Source organism: Tachypleus tridentatus, chromosome 2, assembly GCF_004210375.1.
Source record: "Tachypleus tridentatus isolate NWPU-2018 chromosome 2, ASM421037v1, whole genome shotgun sequence".
Lineage (NCBI taxonomy): Eukaryota > Metazoa > Arthropoda > Merostomata > Xiphosura > Limulidae > Tachypleus > Tachypleus tridentatus.
In genome coordinates, this window is record NC_134826.1 from 136,649,099 (window position 1) to 136,661,881 (window position 12,783).

General features: G+C 36.3%; 1 protein-coding gene and 1 long non-coding RNA gene across 4 annotated transcripts in view; one reads left to right on the forward strand and one right to left on the reverse strand.

Moving 5' to 3' along the window:
* Positions 1-12,783, reverse strand: part of LOC143245203 (3',5'-cyclic-AMP phosphodiesterase 4B-like) — a 168,820-nt gene that overhangs the window by 62,361 nt on the left and 93,676 nt on the right. The gene's annotated exons all lie outside the window — the stretch shown is intronic.
* Positions 5,081-12,783, forward strand: part of LOC143245205 (uncharacterized) — a 32,746-nt gene continuing 25,043 nt past the window's right edge. The window contains exon 1 of the long non-coding RNA XR_013025502.1: positions 5,081-5,232. This is a non-coding gene — a long non-coding RNA (uncharacterized LOC143245205). The remainder of the gene's footprint in view (positions 5,233-12,783) is intronic.

Here is a 12,783-nt window from a genome sequence, read left to right on the forward strand (position 1 = left end):
GGAATCTTTCTGGAGGAAGAGAAAGTCTAAAGCTGAATTGAGATTCAGTGGTCCTGCAAAGTTAGGGTTGCCTCAATCATTCCTGTGAGGCCTCAGGGGGACATTTTAGTTTTCCGTAGTATCCACCCTCCACACCCCCACTCAGAAAGGAGATTTGTGAATCCGGATTTACCTACTAAGCTGTGTTTGTTTGTTTGTTTGTTTTTGGAATTTCGCACAAAGCTACTCGAGGGCTATCTGTGCTAGCCGTCCCTAATTTAGCAGTGTAAGACTAGAGGGAAGGCAGCTAGTCATCACCACCCACCGCCAACTCTTGGGCTACTCTTTTACCAACGAATAGTGGGATTGACCGCACATTATACGCCCCCACGGCTGGGAGGGCGAGCATGTATAGCGCAACGCGGGCGCGAACCCGCGACCCTCGGATTACGAGTCGCACGCCTTACGCGCTTGGCCATGCCAGGCCACTAAGCTGTGAGAGGAGCTCTCATGCAAACGTGAATCAATATGCGACACTTGGTTAGATGACTACGAACTTTGAAAAGCGATTCAAATATGCAATTACATGATACACCTACGGTGTCTTCATTTACTTACTTATATGTTGTAATTTCTTTATGAATGTGATGTTCATGGTGTGCTTAGAAATTTAAATATTGGTAAGTTTACTTTGCAACATTAGAAAATACTGTGCATTTTTAACATCTAGTTAAAGTAAGAAATTTTTTCCCTCCTATCTTCTCGAAAGGGCAAAACACCGACTTTCGTGATTACTGGACTCTCTCGTATGTCTTATAACATTCACTTAAGCACTAATAAGTTAGATAATTTTTTTAGTCATCCTATGATACTTACTGTTTAAGGATGTGCCAAGGCTAATAACATGATGCTTACACGTGTGTTAAGAACATGTGCCAGGTTTATTAATATGATGGTTATTGTTACACGCGTGTTGAAGGATATACCATGTCTATTAGTCTATTAATAACATGATTTTTATTGTTACATGAATATTAAAAAAACGGTGTTACTAATGCGGTATTTATCGTTACACTTGTGTTAAAAGACGTGTCACGTCTATTAATAATGAGGTACTTCGATTGTTTTCAATTTCTCGTAAACCTGCACGAGAGCTATCTGCGCTAGCCATCCCTAATTTAGCAGTTAAAGACTGGACTAGAGAGAAGACAGCTAATCAGCACCACCCGCCGCCAACTCTTGGGCTACTCATTTATCACCGAATCGTAGGATTGGCCATAACATTATAATATCCTCATAACTAAAAGGGCTAGCATGTTTGTTGGGACGGGAATTCAAATCCGCGAGCTTCAGATTGCGAGTCGAGCGCTCCAACAACTTGGCCATGCCGAACCGTAGCCCTTTGAATCTCATTAATTCCCTGAAGATAGATATCAGAGTTAAACAGAAATATCAGTAGTGATGTATAAACTTAAATGTTCTAGATGTTCGGGTTTATAAACTCGACTACCTGATGGCTATAAGCACGCGTAAAACAATGTGCACATTTATTATAGGAGTTATAAATACGCTATAAATAAACAATTGTTTGGCAAATGTAACTTTCTTATTCTTCACAGAATGTTTAAGATTCTTGCTAGAAGGCGTCTTGAGAAGTGCTTTAGTATAAACACTTGTTTGTTGTCAAACACAAATATACATAATACATTATCTGTGCTCTATACACAGCGGGTATCGAAACACGATTTGTAGCGATATAAGTCTGCAAATGTTCCGGTGATCCATCAGAGGTTACGTGTGTAAAATAAATATTATTAATTAACAAATTTAAACAAGGACTGAGTGAGGTGACTTTAACAATTAAACTAATAATAGCAACAGAAAACAGCTTTAATCGTCTTCTGGAGAGATGAATCCATAGGATTTAATCGTCTTCTAGAGAGATGAATCCATAGGATTTAATCGTCTTCTAGAGAGATGAATCAACAGGATTTAATCGTCTTCCAGAGTGATGAATCAACAGGATTTAATCGTCTTCTAGAGAGATGAATCAACAGGATTTAATCGTCTTCTAGAGAGATGGATCAACAGGATTTAATCGTCTTTTAGAGAGATGAATCAACAGGATTTAATCGTCTTCTGGAGAGATGAATCAACAGGATTTAATCGTCTTCCAGAGTGATGAATCAACAGGATTTAATCGTCTTCTAGAGAGATGAATCAACAGGATTTAATCGTCTTCTGGAGAGATAAATCAACAGGATTTAATCGTCTTCTGGAGAGATGAATCAACAGGATTTAATCGTCTTCTGGAGAGATGAATCAATAGGATTTAATCGTCTTCTAGAGAGATGAATCAACAGGATTTAATCGTCTTCTGGAGAGATGAATCAACAGGATTTAATCGTCTTCTGGAGAGATGAATCAACAGGATTTAATCGTCTTCTGGAGAGATGAATCAACAGGATTTAATCGTCTTCCAGAGTGATGAATCAACAGGATTTAATCGTCTTCTGGAGAGAAGAATCAACAGGATTTAATCGTCTTCTGGAGAGATGAATCAACAGGATTTAATCGTCTTCTGGAGAGATGAATCAACAGGATTTAATCGTCTTCTAGAGAGATGAATCAACAGGATTTAATCGTCTTCTGGAGAGATGAATCAACAGGATTTAATCGTCTTCCAGAGAGATGAATCAACAGGATTTAATCGTCTTCTAGAGAGAAGAATCAACAGGATTTAATCGTCTTCTGGAGAGATGAATCAACAGGATTTAATCGTCTTCTGGAGAGATGAATCAACAGGATTTAATCGTCTTCTAGAGAGATGAATCAACAGGATTTAATCGTCTTCTAGAGAGATGAATCAACAGGATTTAATCGTCTTCTAGAGAGATGAATCAACAGAATTTAAACGTCTTCTAGAGAGATGAATCAACAGGATTTAATCTCTTCTAGAAAGATGAATCTACAGGATTTAATCGTCTGCTAGAGAGATGAATCTCCAATATCTAATCGTTTTATACAGACCTGAAACTCCAGGTTTTAATAGTCTTAGAGAACAGGGTGCCTAAACCAATGGGTCTTTAAAACCCGTGAAAGATTCGCGAACATACGTTGAGACTTCTGAGCCAGATTGAAAGCTACTCTTCTGAAGACTTGCATTATCAAATTTTATTCTTTTACCGACGACACGACTTCACGTGGAAGAGCAGAACTTATTCAGTGGCATAATGTAATGAACCTAAGAACCCTTGATTATCTGCCCAATCCGATGAGATCCACACCATATCAGTTTCTGTTAAAATAAAAGTTGCTAATATTCAACCATAAAATTATACACTGACACGATGTCGTCATATGTTCAGCACCATAACATAAAAGTTAATATATTTAACTATGAGACATAACCCTGGGTTCCTGGTGGTAATTAACCTGTACCTATATATTACATTACACTCATTATATCATCCTGAAGAAGAACAGTGAACTGTTTGTAAACGCTTGAGTTTCGGTTCTTCTTCGTCTGTTTAAATATTCAAATCGTTAGTTCTTTTATTCCAAATTTTAAAACTCCTTCACACGAGAACCCTGCACAAATACTAACACATTAAAAACAATATGTTGTATAATATATATTACACTTGAAAACCTGCACCCTTCTCAAATTTTTCGGCGGCTAGTCTTTTGACTAATAACACTAAAAACTGGATTTCAATACACGTGAATGGCACAACACGATTAGAGCTACACAATTGTGTTGCTTTCTGCTCAACAAATTTGAAGGACTAATGTTTACCCACGCCCTCTATGGAGTGAATAATTAAATAAGCGTTTCTCCTATATAACTTTATGTATCAGCTCACTGCGAGTGAAACAGGAAAGTATGGAAATCCAAAGGTAGTTTAAATGTACTTATTTATTCATCTTGTTAAAATTAAACTGTTTCTATTTATACGTTAGTACTTTAGTTATATCTTTTTAATAGTGTAAAAACAAAGGATGCTCTCTTTATTAATACAGTCAAATACTTATTGTAAGTACTGCGTAACTACACACCGACTTTTTGTCAGATTTGCATCACTATGCAATGACTTCTTGTAGGATCTGCATGACTTACACATATGTAGTTTGCCTGACTAAACAACGAAGATAAATATTGCTTGTAAACGTATAGATAAATCGTTTACATTAATGAAAATCGTACTTAATACAATAGTGTGTTGGTACACCCAGCTAAGTAGGTTTAGTGATGAAAGTGTTGGTTTGCCTTTTTAGTAAGATTAGTGATTATTGACGCACTTTAATGAGTAGAGTTAATGATGCATCCTGCTAAGCAGAGTCAACGATATATGATACACAACAATGGTGTATCCTGCTGAGCAGAGTCAATGATATATGATACACAACAATGGTGTATCCTGCTGAGCAGAGTCAATGATATATGATACACAACAATGGTGTATCCTGCTGAGCAGAGTCAATGATATATGATACACAACAATGTTGTATCCTGCTGAGCAGAGCCAATGATATATGATACACAACAATGTTGTATCCTGCTGAGCAGAATCAATGATATATGATACACAATAATGGTGTATCCTGCTGAGGAGAGTTAATGCCAGGAAGGTGGTGTACCCTGCTGAATAGAGTTTAGCACATGCAAGGTTGGTGCAGCCTGCTAAGTAGAATTAATAATATAAAGCGTTTTTTTTTTTATCCTACAGAGTAGGGTTAGTGATATACAGTATTGGTGCTAAACAGAGTTAGTTGTATTAAGTCTTCCTTTCATAAATATTTGTAATGTATGAAGTGTTTAACTCGAACTGTTTGTTTGTACAATGCGTGTTAACTTACTACTTTAAAAGAAGTTACCGAATTCTACACTCTTTACCGCTTACTTTCTGTTTCTCGACTATTTTCTCCGATCAAACTTTCCCACAACCCCCGGTATGAAGCGTTTGACGTCATTTTCAGAGTATGTGACGTTGTTTGACGTCAGGATGAAGTAGATGGCCAGAAGAGCGTCGAAACAGTGATTGTAAAGTATCAGTGTTCAACATTTTGAAACAAAGATAACATTATCTTATGAGTTTCATTCAAACGTAGGAAATAAGTTATAAACTGCATTAAGTGATAATAGGGAAGAAAGAAAATATTTGCGTTCCAAGTCGAGTCATCGGGTGGGTCATATTCATGCAACTAAGACAAAATATCAAATATTTTTGCTACAGACTGGGTGAGAAGAAGGTGAGAAGATACGTAATTGCTATCATTTTACTTTATTTTTCATTTTTAACTATAACCCATATATCATATAAGGCACGTGACGACACAGAATACAGAATACATAGGTATATAACAACACAGAATCCCCATCGCACCAAACATGCTCGCCCTTTCAGCCGAGGGGCATTATAAGTGTCAGTCAATCCCACTATTTGTTGGTAAAAGAGTAGCCCAAGAACTGGCGGTGGGGTGATAACTAGCTGCCTTCCCTCTAGTCTTACACTGTTAAATTAGGAATGGCTAGCGCAGATAGCTCTCGTGTTGTTTAGCGTGAACAAACAAACAAACAATAACAACACAAAATATCGTGCTTTAATTACATATGATATGTAACAACACGGATTGCCGTACTTTATTTTAAAATACGTAATAACATTGGTTACTGTGCCTTATTTACAGAAGGTACGTAACAACATAAATAAACATGGTTTATCTTAAGGCACCTAACCACATAGGGTATTTATCGTTTTACATCACATAGATGAAAGGCCGGATTAATGGTTTTATTGGCCCTAGACTTTTCAACTTTTAGAGGCCCGCTCGAGACAGAACCTCTACGTGCAATACATTTATAGTAATAGCTTGAGGCTCCGTAATTAGTGTGAAATTCTGGACTTCAGCCCGGTAATCCCATGCCTTAAACCCGGGTTGCCAAGATATGATAAATTATCACACAGTAATCGACAGCTTAAAGTGTTTCATTTATACAAGAGAGGATAGGTACTATCTCACGAGAGTAACTTAAAAGACTCCAAAAGTTTTCAAGTAATAATGGATCCCAAATTCCCTTTGAGCTGCTAAGAGTCAAGCGACCCACTTTTAATTGGTTTGATTTGTTTTGAATTTCGCGCAAAGCTACACGAGGGCTATCTGCGCTAACCGTCCCTAATTCAGCAGTGTAAGACTACAAGGATGGCAGCTAGTCATCACCACCCACCGCCAACTCTTGGGCTACTCTTTTACCAACGAATAGTGAGATTGACCGTCACGTTATAACGCCCCCAAGGCTGAAAGGGCGAGCATATTTGGTCTGATGGGAATTCGAACCCGCGACCCTCGGATTACGAGTCGAGTGCCTCAACAACCTGGCCTCCCACGTTTGATAAAGAAACCTATTTATTTATATAACGACAACAAAAGTTCGTCGAAAATTATTAGTCAAATATGTTTATATAGTTTTAGTGAAGTGTAAACGTAGTTAATATAATTAGCTGGACGAGAAAGAATTTACAGTGTAATAACAGTAGTTATGAAATTATACTAATAACAATAAGATCATTACGTGGAAAAATATTTTTGTAGGTGTAGATGAGGGTTTAATAAAACATATGATCTAACTCTTTAGGCCAAATACATTTTTTTGTCGTGAGGTGATCATAGCTAAAACTGAAAGTAACAAAAAACATTTTAACCACATATTTCACAATGTCAGCCAAAAAACGTATGACAACAATGAAAACATCTTTCAAATCGACAAATGTGATTTATTTGCAAAATGGCTCATAAATCAATAATTCATTACGCGTTCTTTCATTGTTTAAAGTAATAAAATTAACAATGCAGATAATTCAACTTATAGATGTTGAATGTAACACATTTTCTTTCGTTAACTACTGAAATTAATTATTTGGTTCATTACTTGTGTATAACTAAAACGTTTTTGTGAATATTTCAATGTTAGTCATGCTAATTCAACAACCAAACAGTTGACCATTAATAACACTATCTAACAAAATTTTTACTTTTTCTTGTTCCTGGCCAGAATGTTATTTCTCAATTGCTTATGCCTAAAGTAAATGGAAAAGGCCTATTTTTTTCTTCAAACTTTGCTTTTGTGACCTGGGTAATAAACTTTTCATATTTACCCATTTTCCGGAACATTCCAGGTAGATTCAGTGCTGATAGAGAATTTTTTCGAACTTACAAGAATTTTTAAGAACTTTCTAGAATGTTGTAGAAGCCTCAGAGATGTGCTGCTCCATAAAGGGAATAAGTATCCGTCTCTTCTCCTCGCTCATTCGGTGCACCTAAAGAGGAATACAACAGCGTCAAGTCCTTGTTAAAAACCTTGAAGTATGAGGAGTATGGCTGGGAGGTTATCAGAGACTTCAAAATGGTGGCATTCCTGATGGGCCTCCAAGGAGGCTTTACAAAGTTTCCCTGTTATCTTTACCTTTGGGACAGCAGGGACACCACAGCGCACTACAACAGGAAGCACTGGCCACAACTGACCGAGTTCTCTGTGGGAAGGCACAATGTCAAGTGTGAGCCACTAGTGGACCTCTAGAAGGTGTTGTTCCAACCACTGCACATAAAATTGGGTCTTATGAAACAATTTGTCACAGCTCTTGATAAGGAGTCTGCAGCCTTCAAGTACCTTCGAGACTTCTTCCCTAAGCTGTCTGAGGCAAACGTCAAAGCTGGTGTCTTCGTTGGACCACAAATAAAGAAGATCCTGGAGTGCACAGAATTCCCCAAGAAGCATAGTAGGAAGGGAAAAAAGCTTGGGGCAGCTTTGTCACAGTAATTTGAGGCTTCTTGGGCAACTTCAAGGCCGACAATTATGTGGAACTGGTTGAGGCTCTGGTGAAGAACTACAGCAAAATGGGCTGCAGGATGTCCCTGAAAGTCCATATCCTTGACGTTCATCTTGATACATTCAAGGAGAACATGGGAGCATAGTCAGTGGAGCAAGGCAAGCGCTTCAACCAAGATATACTGGACTTTAAACGCCACTATCAAGGAGCGTAAAACGAAAACATGATTGGAGGTTATATTTAGGGGCTGATACTCGAAATTGATTTACATCACAGTCACAAATCTCGAAAAACCACTCACTTTATATAACACTTTTGTATAACTTTAGTATAAATACATGTAAATCTTGATTTATATGTTGTTTTATTCATACCTTATGTAAATGAAAATGTACTAATTTGCCCGTTTTTACATAGAAAATAGGTTAATTTCTAAATTTCATTATCCAGGTCACAAAAGCAAAGTTTGAAGGGAATAATGGACATTTTCTGTACTTTTACAATATAAGCATTAGGAAATAACACATACTGTCCAGGAACAAAATTTGTGCTACATAATGTAATGTGCAGTTTGCCTAAAGCGTTGATTGTTGATACTCTACAGATTGCCCAAAACGTTTACTGTTGATTGTTTATAGATTGCCCCAAAGAATTAACTAATGTTAATTGCAGATGGTTAAAAAAAATTAGTTTTTTCTTTGCAAATTTCCCAAATGCTTTACCATTGCTACTTTGCATATTGGTATGTTTGTTTTTGAATTTCGCGCAAAGATCCACGAGGGCTTTCTGCGATAGCCATCCCTAATTTATCAGTGCAAGACCAGAGGGAAGGCAGCTAGTCATCACTACTCACCACCAACTCTTAGGCTACTCTTTTACCAACGAATAGCGGGATTGACCGTCACATTATAGTGCCCCGACGGCTGAAAGAACGAGCATGTTTGATGCGATGGGGATTCGAAACCATGACCCTCAGATTACGAATCGCACGCCTTAACCACCTGGCCATGCCGGGCCTTGCAGATTGGTCAAAATGTTTAGTTTTGTTGGCAGATTGTACAAAGGTTTGGTGGTTGATTACTTTAAGATTGTTTATTACTGATTGCTTCCAGCATTCCCAAAGAGTTAATAGTTCACTGTTTGCATATTATACGAAGAAACCAAAATTGATAGTTTACAAATTTCCCAAATAGGTAGCAGTTAAATATTTCAAGAATGCCTAAAGAGTTGACTATTTACTGGTTTGCACATTACATAAACAGTTATTTGTTAGTGGTGTGCCTATTACCAAAATTGTTGAGTTTTGATGGTGTTCACATTATATAAACAGTTATTTGTTGATGGTTTGTGTATCACCCAAGTGGTTGCCTTTTGATGGTTTGCATATTTTCAGCTACAAATGTTTTAATTTTAAATGTCTTGTTTTTAGTTTATTAAACCACCAGGAATTTAGATAAAACACACCTATAATGAAATAATTCACGTCCTTTTGTATCCAAAAACTGAGGCTCTGAAACCATATTATCTGAAAATAATACATGTTGCTAAGATTAGAAACAAACATAACTCCATATTGTGTATTCGACCCACCCTTTAAGTTGGCTTCTACCAACTTTTTTTATCTTCACAAAGTACCCATCCAGTAGAATCATCCCACTGGATTAAACAATGCCTCCTGTTGTATCATCTCGCATCATCCTACCGGCTGAAACAATGTTTTATGTTTTTTCTCTGAGTATTCGTAAAGTATTTTTATATCGTATTGTGACGGTATCCTACTATAGATTTTCTGGAAATACCCAGCTATCTGCTGAGCTTTTAAACATATATCTGTATATAACTTTTAGCAACAAACAGTAAATAAATACATACTGATTCTTCCAGATTATTAATGTAACACAAGAAATACGTATTTGAGAAACAAAGATACTGGTAAATACGTGAAATCCCTCTGAGGGATATAACGAATTAAAGTATTGGAACGTAGTAATAAATGAAATCCTTCTCACTTGAGGGATATAACGAATTAAAGTATTGGAACGTAGTAATAAATGAAATCCTTCTCACATGAGGGATATAACGAATTAAAGTATTGGAACGTAGTAATAAATGAAATCCTTCTCACATGAGGGATATAACGAATTAAAGTATTGGAACGTAGTAATAAATGAAATCCTTCTCACATGAGGGATATAACGAATTAAAGTATTGGAATGTAGTAATAAATGAAATCCTTCTCACATGAGGGATATAACGAATTAAAGTATTGGAACGTAGTAATAAATGAAATCCTTCTCACATGAGGGATATAACGAATAAAGACATCGATAAATTGTAATACATCAAATTGTTCTGACATGAGGGATCTAAACACTAAATGTACTATTAATGTAATACATCACTATTTTAAATTGTTCGGAAGTTTTCAATATACGTTAATATTCACGCAAAAAAAAACAACAAAATTCGATCTGCCTAAGAAATGTAATTTTTAAGGCACAGAATATTTTATGAATTTTTCTGTTTTTTATTTTATTTTTAAAGTACTCTGTAGCAAAAATTAATCGATTTTTAACTAATGTGTACGATCGAATTAGTCTGAAGACAGATATGTCTCCCTATAACTGATTTGTACGGAGAACCATTGTTATAGATGTGCCTCTCTATAAATGAATTGTATGGAGAACCACTGCTGTGGTCTTTTCGGGTTTCCCGCGCATTTTCTCTAAGAATAAATAAAGACAACTTTACTATCTTACGATTCTGCTACAAAAATATGTAAACGTAAACTTCTGCTACGCTGCGTACAAGCTATAAAACCATTCTTCTACACACACACACATATACATATATTACAAATAATATGCAAGACAACGTGCTTCGTTTATTACTAAAATTTTATAATATTTTCAATTTTCAATAACATCCTGTGTATCATTCCATCTTCCAGATGTTTTCCCTTTAGGTTTATCCACTGCTGTTTGTTTCTCTAAGCTTTAATAACCTATCGCGTTTTTAATGTTGTTGTTTTTTTCTAAGCCTGAATAAATTACAGTGTTTTTCTTTTATCGTGGAATATAAGACCAGATTTATGGACAGACTCTGGTTTTATTATATAGCAGAATACCTGTAAGCGTTTTATCAGCCAGAACTATTATAATAAAACTTTCGAAGAATAAAATTCTGACGTTTCTTTTGAAAATGTCTAGGTTTTTTCTTCCCAAGAAGTTAATAACTACTAAAAAAATACCATTACATCTTATTAAAAAGAAATTTAAAATACCACAAACCTCGCAAAAGTCTGTAACACTCGCATTTCATATCACACACTATGAAGCTATTTTCGCGTCTGAATATTCTGCAAAACTAATCTTATAAAACAGACTCTAAAAGTACATGTCTGGAAACAAAGACAACGGTTATACGGCCCGGCATGGCCATGTGGTTAAGGTACACGACTCGTAATCTGAGAGTGGCGTGTTCGAATCCCCGTCACACCAAACATGCTCACCCTTTCAGCCGTGGATGCGTTATAATGCTACAGTCAATCCCACTATTCGTTAGTAAAAGAGTAACCCAGGAGTTGTAGGTGGGTGGTGATAATTAGCTGCCTTCCTTCTAGTCTTACACTACTAAATTAGGGACGGCTAGCATAGATAGCCCTCCAGTAGCTTTGTGCGAAATTCAAAACAAACCAAACGAAGATTTTTTTTTCTGTAATTCTTTTTAATATTGTCTAAAATTAGGAATTCTGCAAACATTTTTATAAATATGTTCCATGTAATTATACCTCCAGGGATTTCACAGATTTGTTTCACGAGTGACAGTGAATAATTAGGTGTTGCGACAGAGTGGTCAGACGCTGTAAACAGACTAGACAGAAATTTATACCAGAATATTCAAAATTGTCAACAGAATACGATAACTGAGAAGTTATTGATAGTGTATTTAGAATCTATGAACATGGTATGTTTGTTTGTTTTTGAATTTCGCGCAAAGCTTCACGAGCGATTTTTGCGCTAACTGTCTCTAATTTAGCAGTTTAATACTAAAGGGAAGGCGTCCAGTCACCACTACTCACTGCCATATCTTGGGAAACTCTTTTACCTACAAACAGTGAAATTGAAAGTATGTATAACGCCCCCACGGCTGAAAAAACAAAGATGTTTGATGTGACGGAAATTCAAACGTCCCTTAACTAGGAACGTTTAGCTTTACTAAACATCCCTAAACTAGGAACGTTTAGCTTTACTAAACATCCCTGAACTAGGAACGTTTAGCTTTACTAAACATGCCTGAACTAGGAACGTTTAGTTTTACTAAACATCCCTTAACTAGGAACGTTTAGCTTTACTAAACATCCCTGAACTAGGAACGTTTAGCTTTACTAAACATCCCTGAACTATAAACGTTTAGTTTTACTAAACATCCCCTAACTAGGAACATCTCTTAACTAGGAACGTTTAGCTTTACAAAACATCTCTGAACTAGGAACGTTTAGTTTTACCAAACATCCCTTAACTGGGAACGTTTAGCTTTACTAAACATCCCTTAACTAGGAACATCTCTTAACTAGGAACGTTTAGCTTTACTAAACATCCCTGAACTAGGAACGTTTAGTTTTACCAAACATCCCTTAACTAGGAACGTTTAGCTTTACTAAACATCCCTGAACTAGGAACGTTTAGTTTTACTAAACATCCCTTAACTAGAAACGTTTAGCTTTACTAAACATCCCTGAACTAGGAACGTTTAGTTTTACTAAACTTTCCATAACTAGGAACGTTTACAATTACTAAACATCCCTCAACTAGGAACGTTTAGCTTTACTAAACATTCCTTAACTAGGAACCTTTAGCTTTACTAAATATCTCTTAACTAGGAACGTTTAGCTTTACTAAACATTCCTTAACTAGGAACGTTTGGCTTTACTATACATCCCTTAACTAGGAACGTTTAGCTTTACTAAACATCC